We start from the raw sequence: 9,703 nt of genomic DNA, 5'->3' as shown, positions 1-9,703 counted from the left end.
TGATCGGCATTCCTTCTTTATTATATCATATACTGCTCCATTGCAGACTGTTTCTTCAGGCTGTCTTTTAATGCATTCTTGTCATCTGCAACATGGCCATGCTTATCTTTGTCAATTTTCTGATATGCATCATCAGTGCTGCCAACATCTCCACCATAGTGTTTGTTCAGAACTTCTGCTTTTGCTTCTAAAGGTAAATCTTCACTTTTCCCCTTCACTGATTTCGACTTCTCCACCATCTGCTTTGTATTTGATAGACTCCCTGATTTAGTTTTACAAGCTTTAGGTATTCTTGAGGGTGTAATGTTTCCAGTCTTCCCATGATCCACTTTAGTGTTACTATTCCAGGGAGGTTTTGAGGTCTGTTTCAATTTTTTCCATCTGACTTGGAAAGTTTTCTGGACATTTTCAGTTTCATAATTGTCCCTCACTCTCACTGCTCCTGAGGTGGAGGATTTAGCAGAATTGTAGCGTTTCTTTGTAACATCAGGCTGGTAGACGCCATCAACAGAATCCTCAGGTCTCTTGACTCGTCTCATACTTTTAAAAAGTCTTGCTCCATCGCTTTGACTTAGACAGTAGTTATGGGGGTGTTCTGTCCATCCATGGCTCTGTCTTCCAAAGCAAGATCATCCCTAGAAGTGAGACACATCTCTGATGAGCATCAAGTTCCTCTTCCAGCACCTCAGTGACCTTCTCGATAGAAATTTTCTTTTTCTGTATCATTAGGTAACTTGCAGGAACTTCAACCCTCTGCCACAGACAAATCACAAACATTGACAATTTCTGTGATACACATCATCTAGCACTTCTTTCTTCAGTTAACAAAAAGAATCTCTCTAAAACATGAACTCTTATCTTGCATTGTTGCTGGATGAGCACATCACACTGAACATCACCATGGTCCTGCTCCGATTTCAGCTTGGTGATGGATGTTACATTAGGGAGCACCTGTTGTAACAGAGACAGGTACTCCTCTGGACTGCACCTCCCTTCCTCTGCTGTACTGAGGTCATGCTTCACACAAATATCTATCTTCTCCAGTTCCTCTACAGATGTGTCAAAGCTGTTGGCTGATATTATGGCACTATCTGCAGTTTGAATGGATTGATCTTTATCATCATCACTAACTTCGTTTTTTTTACTTTTCAAAGACTATAATTATCATCATCTTTCTTTGTATGAGTATCTGAATCATTGGGTTGAAATTCTTTCAGGTTTGACCCAACTGGATGCCTGAATTTCAATGTCAATCCAGACAACAAATCAGCCACTTCTTTTTCTAGTTTGGCTTTGTTCTGCATGAAATTGAGATTTTTCAACTTAGCAGGCTGACAATTTTCTGCACTACCAGAAGCAGGCGTGTTTGGTGGAACTTCAAACTTGGGTGACACTACATAATCTGGGCTGACTAATAAAGTACCTGGATCTGTCTCTAGGTGGCTATACTCAGGTTTGCTTTCCTCACAGCTCTTTGATGTCGTCCAACACCTTCTCATTAGCTGCAGAATCTGAAAACTCAGCGAGTGGTGATCTATGGGCAGTTGTCAGCATTTCTTGTTCGGATTCCTTTCTCAGGAATGGACTACTGTCAATTTCTGTCTCTGTAAAACTGGATATACTAGAAGTCATGTGCTCTGACCTGTCCTCAAACATCACCTGCTGTATGCTAGGATATATGAAATCTTGATTTTCTGATTCTCCTGCTTCATTCAATTCACTAAATACTGGTAGCCTAGAAGATTCATCAGCTGTCAATACGTTTTCTTGCTGAGCACTTTTAGACTCCATCGACAGTTCTGCCAAGTTTGGTATCATTTCGTCTACTCTCTCAGTTGAGCGTGACTGATGCTGTCCATTATTTGAATTAGTGTCTGTTGGTTTGTTTTCTTCAAGGCTCAACACATCAATACTGGACTGAATAATTTCATTAGCATATTCTTCCACCTCCTTGAACAAGTCTGAATCACTGGGAATTGTTACTTTATTTTCTGATTCAATGTCATGTTTGCCTGTTCTTAATCTGTTCTCATCTTCACCTTTGCTCTGTTTCATTGACAATTCAAGAACCATTGATTCCTGCTCAGTCTTTGGTTTCTTCGATTCCCTTGACACACTATCATCTACTCTATCCTTCCTTTTATCGTACAAGTCAGATTTTCTCCTTTCTCTTCCAGAATGAGATTCTCTTTCCTCAGTCGCCTCCTTGCCCTCTCTTCTACAAGCAGAAAGGTCAATATCCCTGGCTTTCACAGATTTACCCTTCTTACATGGCGATACCTTCTTCCTATGCACCACATCAACTTGTTTAACAGCGGCTCCAGGTTTGTACCCAGTTTCACTTCCTGCCTCGTTAAGACTTGCAGATATTACAGGCGTTTCAGTACTTAGTACATTTTGTTTTAGTTCTTTAGAGGTTTCACAGACTTCTCTCTGGTCACGATTTTCTCCAAAAAATTTGTCAGCACTAGGTGTGTCAATCTTCTGTATGTCATCTTCAGCAATCCTAGCAGGACATACAAGTTTAGCACTAGATTCCTCAATAACATTTTGAACCATTTCTTCAATTTTGTCTTTGTTTTCTGATTAGCACTAGATTTGTCAACTGGCCTTACATTGCTCCTTTCTTTAATTTTATCCTCAACTGAGACTGCTTTTTCTGCTTTAGCTTCCTCACTTTGCTCTTCACCATGAATATCCGCCTCACTCAGAATGTCAGTCTTATGGTCTTCACCAGATTTGTCAGTAACTTTTTCCAGGTCACCTGCAGCGTTCTCCCTCACTATGTCAATGTTTGGGTCTTTCTCTAGTCTCACGTCCCGACACATACCACTGGCCTCTCTTTCCCATCTCTTGGCCCTCCTGCAAAAAATTGAAGACCTCTGATGCATTTGATATATTTATGAAGTATATGTAAATCTATGTAGAATAATATTCCGACTCACAAAGAGATCTGATTCTACTAACACATCAAACTAGGAAATAACCCATGTCATAATGAATAATTTAAGTAGTATGGTTTTCTTTACACTTAGTACAATTCTCAGTTAACTTTGGACTTGCACTTAGGCATGGCATTCTCCACGTTACATAATTAGCTTCTGAAATTTACATAGCTTTCCTTTACTGTTGAAATATACATGGGATAGAAATTTGGCCAAATGTCAACTAGTTGCAAATAGCCAATAACAAGATTTCATATGACAAAGAGGTGGGGCTTAAGTCCTCTCATCGTTGTCAACAACAATTTAAAGCTCCTGAACTTTAAAAACTTCCTATATCCTTATTATAAGGGCAGATTTGCATTAAAAGAATTTCTTTTTATTTCCTCATAACAATATTCACAGGGACTTCATTACTAGAACAGGTACCTTTGGTTTCTAGCCTGCCATCTTTTCTTTTCCTTTGCACTATTACTACCAAGTTTTGGCAAGTGACTGAAAAGGGAAAAACAAAGCAATTTTTTACTAAAAAAAAAAAACTATTTAAAAAAGGAAATTATTGTAAATAATCTTTAAGAATTTTTTTTTATGCTACAGAAAAACTCGGTTATGATGAGGTCACTGGGACCTATGAAATTACTTCGCTATATCCGTTATTTGTTATCATCGTTATAACAATGTAAGAAATTTATTAAATTTATAAAGCTGGGGATTCAAGATGACTTCGCTATATCCATGAATTCGCAATATCCGTATTTATATATTGTAATGATGCCTGAGAACACAAAAGCTATTCTCATGATGTCTTCAACATAATCACTGATTACTAAGCTGATATGATGAACTCTGTAAGGCAAAGCCTTAGAAGGTAGTGTGCAAGCTTAGAAGTAACACCTAGCAGGGGCTGACAAATAGATTTTTAAGGCACTAGTCCAAGGGCAAGTACATGGTCATAATTGACTTGCCCTACCTGAATTTTTGCTTGCCCTACCATAAACTAATTCTATATTTATAGATATTTCAAAGAGGAAGACAAATGCTGAGCAAGCCCCGATGCCCAGCTTTAACTTTATGGCCTACAAATAAATTCTATTTTTGATAAGTCACTTGCCCGCGGGCAAGTGGTTGATAAAAATTCACTAGCCCCGGGCGTCGGGCAATGGGATTTGTCATCCTCTGCACCTACGTAACTATGATCTGGGTAGTACTTATATTTACTTCTGAATCTGAGAACTATATCACTTCAATCATCCTCATAATGTCAGATCCAGCATCTAAAGCTGCATGCTAGATGTCTCATCAATTAAGAAATAAGGCATCATTTACTTTTATTGGGATGTAAATACAAGTTGGTCATGTGATCCAGAAGGGCCCTGAGGAGAGCCAAAGAGTAAGCTGTAACTTAGGCCTTTATGTGATAAACTCTAAACTCAAATTAACACTGGAACCTATCTTGTCAAGTGTTGACTTACTCAGCTATCCAGGGAAGGAGAGAAGAGAAGCTCAGCGTGGTACCGACAGTGTTCAATCCAAACCACAAACTGAAAGAGCCAAGCATTTTACACTATTTATTTTACTGTCACAGTTATTGGCAAGATACTTAACTATTTGTAAGCATTAGCCTTTTCATGATAACTGTGGAAATACTCTTTTGCAGGGCAAATTAATCAGTTTTTGCTGATAGACAATTCAATTATGCATCTTAAAAAAATTCTTTTACATCATATTTTACAAAATTATATCACTTTGCTGCAAAAAGAGTAGTATTACAATTTTTGTGAATACGCTGGTATATCATGTTTTTAATTGAGTGATACAGACTATCATAATTGTGTTTAGGTACCACATTATACATGTTATATAAATATTAATGTAGTTGAATGTAACATTGAAAGTTTTCACCCTTTGAAAACCAAATTCTGAACAAAATGACAATGGACCAGCTTTACTATCATTCTGTCTACACAAACAAGCTCACCTTGCGTTTGACAGCGATTTTGTACTGGTCTAGTATGGCCGACTCAATGATTTTCTGGTCCACATTCAGCAGGCCCAGTTTATAGATGAGGTGTTTGGCAGGGACTACCTCCCCTTGTGCCGTCTTCTGTAGAACAAATTCCAGATAGTCCTCCGGTTCTACCTCTGTAGACTTGGTCTTCTCTCCTTTCTGCGTCTTTTTGGTCTCATGATCTGGGATATAAAGGTTTTCATGAAGTACGTTTAACACAAAACCTTCTTCATCATTTTTTTTCGAATAAGTTTTCATAGCTCTAAACATAAACAGATTTTTTTAACACAGAGCTTAGATATAAGCATCCACAGTCAACTAACCTGGTTTATTCCCCTCCTCTTGCTTCTCAGAGGCCTTTTCTTCATCCTGTTGCTTGCTGATATTTTGCTCCTCTTCTCTTTCAGCCCCTTTACCCTGAGAGGACCTCTGAGATAGCTCCTCCACGCCTTTGCCCTCTTTGTCCTGTTGGTTGCTGATATTTTCCTCCTTCTCTTCACTGCCCTGATCATCCCCTTTACTCTGTGAGGACTTCTGAGACAGCTCCTCTACGTTGATAGACGTGTCCTCCTGACAGAAGCATGCTGATTTCCTGGACCTCTGAGATCTTTCTGTTCCTCACTCCCTCTGGAATCACATTCTCCTCTGAACCTTGTTTACTTGTCAGTTCATCTGAACCTACTGTACCCTCGGCTCCACTATCTGTCTTTTCAGCTTTGCTTAATTTGCTTATATTGGTCCCATCCAGATCTCGGCACACAGACTCCATCATGGCTGCTGTGACTGCCAGGTCACTTCCACAATGAGGCTCTGATTTACGTTTGACCTCCTCATCAATGATCACAATACTCTCAGACATGGATTGTCTGGGCTGTTCATTCTTTTCCTCTGAAACCACATTCGAGTCCTCTATATGGATGACTTCAATACTTCCAGACGAATCAAAAGTTTTTTCTGGACTTGACTCAGTTTTCTCTTCTTTAACTGGACTTGACTCGGATGAATCAACTATGATTGGACTGGACTCGGATGACCCTATTCTTATAGGACTTGACTCGGATGATTCTACTATGATAGGACTAGACTCGGATGATTCCACTCTAATAGGACTAGACTCTGATGTAGAGTTTATTCTGACAGAACTCGACTCTAGACGATTCCGCTCTGACAGGACTTGACTCGGATGAGTTAGCGACTTTCTCAGGACTGGATTCCTGGACCACTGAGATGTTTTCCCAGGCCGAGTTATCCATTCCCATTGGTCTCTTAACTTCCACGTCCTCCCTTACCACAATGAATGAGCCTGCACCCTCATCCTCAGCCTGATCTGCTAAAAATGACAATACTATATTAAGCTGGGCAAAAATCAAGGCTTTCAACAATGTCTAGTGAATCTTGGATATTAAAGCATCAGGGCAATATTTATTCATTATTCACAATCAATCAACTATAGCAGATCTTTGTTATTTTTTTTAATCCAATATTTAAAATAATTTATTTTCTTTTTTGTACAGTGTGTAGTCACAGCAGATTAAAAAAAATTCTCAGGCAAATGTGACACTCAAAGCAGTTAGATCTATTTTAATTAAGATGTGTAAGCGCCTTTCTAGCTGTGTAGTCAGGCCGTACACTCACTTGTTACTTCCTCTGAATATATATCCACACAGGTTCCTGAGGTGTTATGTACGACAGGTGGTATGTTTGACTGTCCACGGCTTCTTCTGTCGTGACCGCCCGACCCTCACCCTCCTCCCCCGGGACACATCCCCAGTGACCTTGTCACCCCCCTCCTCTGGGGTCAAGTTCTCTGGGGCAGTGGTAGTGTGCTCTGCTAGCTCCCCCTCCTCAATGTGTTCTATCTCAGACGACGTGTTGACGTCTTCTTCGCTCTCCAACTCTGCATCCAGTGCACCACCTATTAATCATCAAAAAAAAATTAAATATGAAGCTGCAATATTACCAACACATTAAAGTAAAATGAGTTTGTAAAACACTGCCCCTGATGGTAACACAGTTCTGGAGTGGAACGTAGACTAAAGTGGTATACACTTACCCTTGACAGGGCAATAGTTATATATGGGCTAGGTTAACGTTGACAATAGACAGACAGGCAGAAAAGAAGACAGACAGGACAAAAACAATCTTTGGATCGGAGGCATAAAATCTCAGTGATTGGTCAACAAATTAATTTTTTGATTATTTTATGCACTAGTATCATTTTTAAATTGTACTTTTGGTTTTAAAAAAATCCTCATGGTGAGAACTGCTCTGTAACTTAACTTTATAATTGATACATTTTTAAAAACTATTGATCTATTGGTAAATGATGTACCTAATGCCCTGGATATTTTGGAAGAAACTGAAGAAATCCAACCCCTGAACATGTTAACAATGGATTTGAAAACCTGAAATAAATCAAAATATATTTATAATAACATCATTTACACATGTTACATGCAGACAATATTCAAAATTCTGCATACATTGAACAAATCTGCCTATACTGTAAACCAACTTTTATTCGCGACGACTTTATTTTGCGATTTACCGAGGTAAAACTAGTTCGCGACGATTAATTTTCGCGATCAAGCCCTTTTTATCTGTTGTTGATATACAAAGAGACCTTAAGGACTGGATCGCGGCGAGAAATATTCGCGATGAAGAGGATGTCGCGAACTTCGCGAAAATTTCTCACACGCGAATAAAAGTTGGTTTACAGTAATCATTGATGCTAAAAAATTAAATGGCAATCAAAATATGCAGTTTATTAACATATGCAGCATTAACTATCTCTTGATTTAGCCATATTGCTTGATTTAGCTTTACTAAGGTATTCAGAATAGCACAATAAATTATTTAAAATTAAATGCAGTTTTTCATAAAATTTAAATGTTTTTGTGAGAAATAGACAACAAGTTTCAATTTTCTTTACTATTCATAATGCAGTGTGCGAAATTAACAGTGGACCGGTAGACAATGTCTATAGAAAATCTAGTCGGTCTATACCGATCGAAATATTAATAGACCGACTTGTCTATAGCAATTCTGAGTAAGAAACTGTTTCCCTGCTTGTCTCTAATAAACAAACCACAAAAAGGAGGACCAGTTTAAATAAAACGTCTGTATTACACTGATGTATTCCGTTCACCCCTTAGTTATAATAGTTTGTTCCACGATGTATGCAGAAATAATTCGAATCGGAATATTTTATTTTTAACATGAGGGGAGGTTAAGTTGTGATTACTTAAAGGCCGCGGGCACACCAAAACAGTGCAGAAGAAACATGTCCTTCTTCGACTGTTTAAAGGTATGTTGAGGGTGCACGCCCGGGAATTATTATTACTCTTGTCTATCAGACAGACATTCTCAATGTTTGAGTCGTTTATCAATGCTGTTGTAGTCAGTCGTCTTACCGTGTTTTTTGATTCTTGTTGTAATCTTTTATCCAGTACAAAAACTACTGGAAAGTGTAATTATTTCAACATTTTACATCAAATACGTTTATTTTAATTTCAATATTTTAGCATTGAATGTAGTATTCTAAATTTCGGTCCATAGGAAGTTGCTGCGGTCTATAGAAAATAAATGTCATGGACCGAAAGTCTATAGGACTTTGAAGTTAGTTTCGCACACTGTAATGGGCTTTCTAAAGAGCAACCAAAATCAAACCAAAGGTATTTTTTATCATTGTGATCTTTTGAATACTTTAATGCAAAAGATGCATTTCCTTGGTTGGATAACTGTACATCAAAGAGACACAATTTAACATGTGAAAATTACATTCCTTATTTTCAGGTGAGTTCAAGGCTGACACTTTCACTGCACGTTTAAGTGCAACTCTTAGTGCATAATGAAATATACTACAGATTCATGCAATGGAATTTTTTTTGTAAGTTTTGACCCACGGTGCATCGCTTCATACACAAAAGCTAGCTAAAGCAACTTTCTCACGAAAATGACAACAGATTAAAGTAAAACAAATAATAAACTTGTGTTGATTTAATGGATTTATTGCAGAAAAATAGTCAATAAAACGGTTCCTTATTAAATCAGCCTTGTCAGGCTTCAGTTTGGTAATAGCAATATGCATATACAACGTCATGTGTTGTCAGGGTCTTAGCTGCATTGAATGTCACGTGTGGTTTGACAAGCCCAACCTAAACGAAATCTGTATAGGTATCCGCAGAGCTTAATGCCCTAATGGTCGCACCATTAACATATTTTTGAGTTTTCACACGTATAGTTGGGGAGGGCCCATGGGGTTTTCAAAGAAAATTGATTGATTGTATATTGTTTAACGTCCTTCTCGAGAATTTTTCACTCATACGGAGACACCCCCACTTGCTGGTGGAGAGCTGCAAATTTTGTCCTACACTTGACACTCGGGGCCATTGAGCAGGGAGGGATCTCTTTAGTGCGAGCACCTACTGCGACACAGGACCTTGGTTTATATGGTCTCATCCGATTCAGGACCGGTCTCCACGTCCCGCTGTGGGTTTTGATTCAAAGAAGACATAATACGGTGATAAAATATATAAAGTAGATATTCTGGGTTGCATCTTATATATCTTTCCATTTGAAAAAGCCCTCTATTTAAAAAAACCCATTCATTTAATTCGATAAAACTGTAAAATCAAACAAAACGTAAAGAAAACAAATCATGTTTGTGGGAAATCAAGTGCATACCATGCAATGTTGCACTCGTACACGACGTTATTTTATGGTGTTGTTTATTTAAATATTGTGTTTTAGT

The 9,703-nt window shown here is 38.2% G+C and overlaps 1 pseudogene; it reads right to left on the bottom strand.

Annotated features, from left to right (window-relative positions):
- Window positions 1-582: 582 nt before the first annotated feature.
- On the bottom strand, window positions 583-6,715 carry LOC134274089 (uncharacterized; annotated as a pseudogene).
- Between the last annotated feature and the right edge of the window lie 2,988 nt (window positions 6,716-9,703).

Source organism: Saccostrea cucullata, unplaced genomic scaffold, assembly GCF_032062105.1.
Source record: "Saccostrea cucullata isolate Sc308-1 unplaced genomic scaffold, CSIRO_AGI_Scuc_v1 ctg7247, whole genome shotgun sequence".
Taxonomy (NCBI): Eukaryota; Metazoa; Mollusca; class Bivalvia; order Ostreida; family Ostreidae; genus Saccostrea; species Saccostrea cuccullata.
The sequence above is the reverse complement of the archived record's forward strand: the minus strand, read 5'-3'. Positions and strand labels throughout refer to the sequence as shown.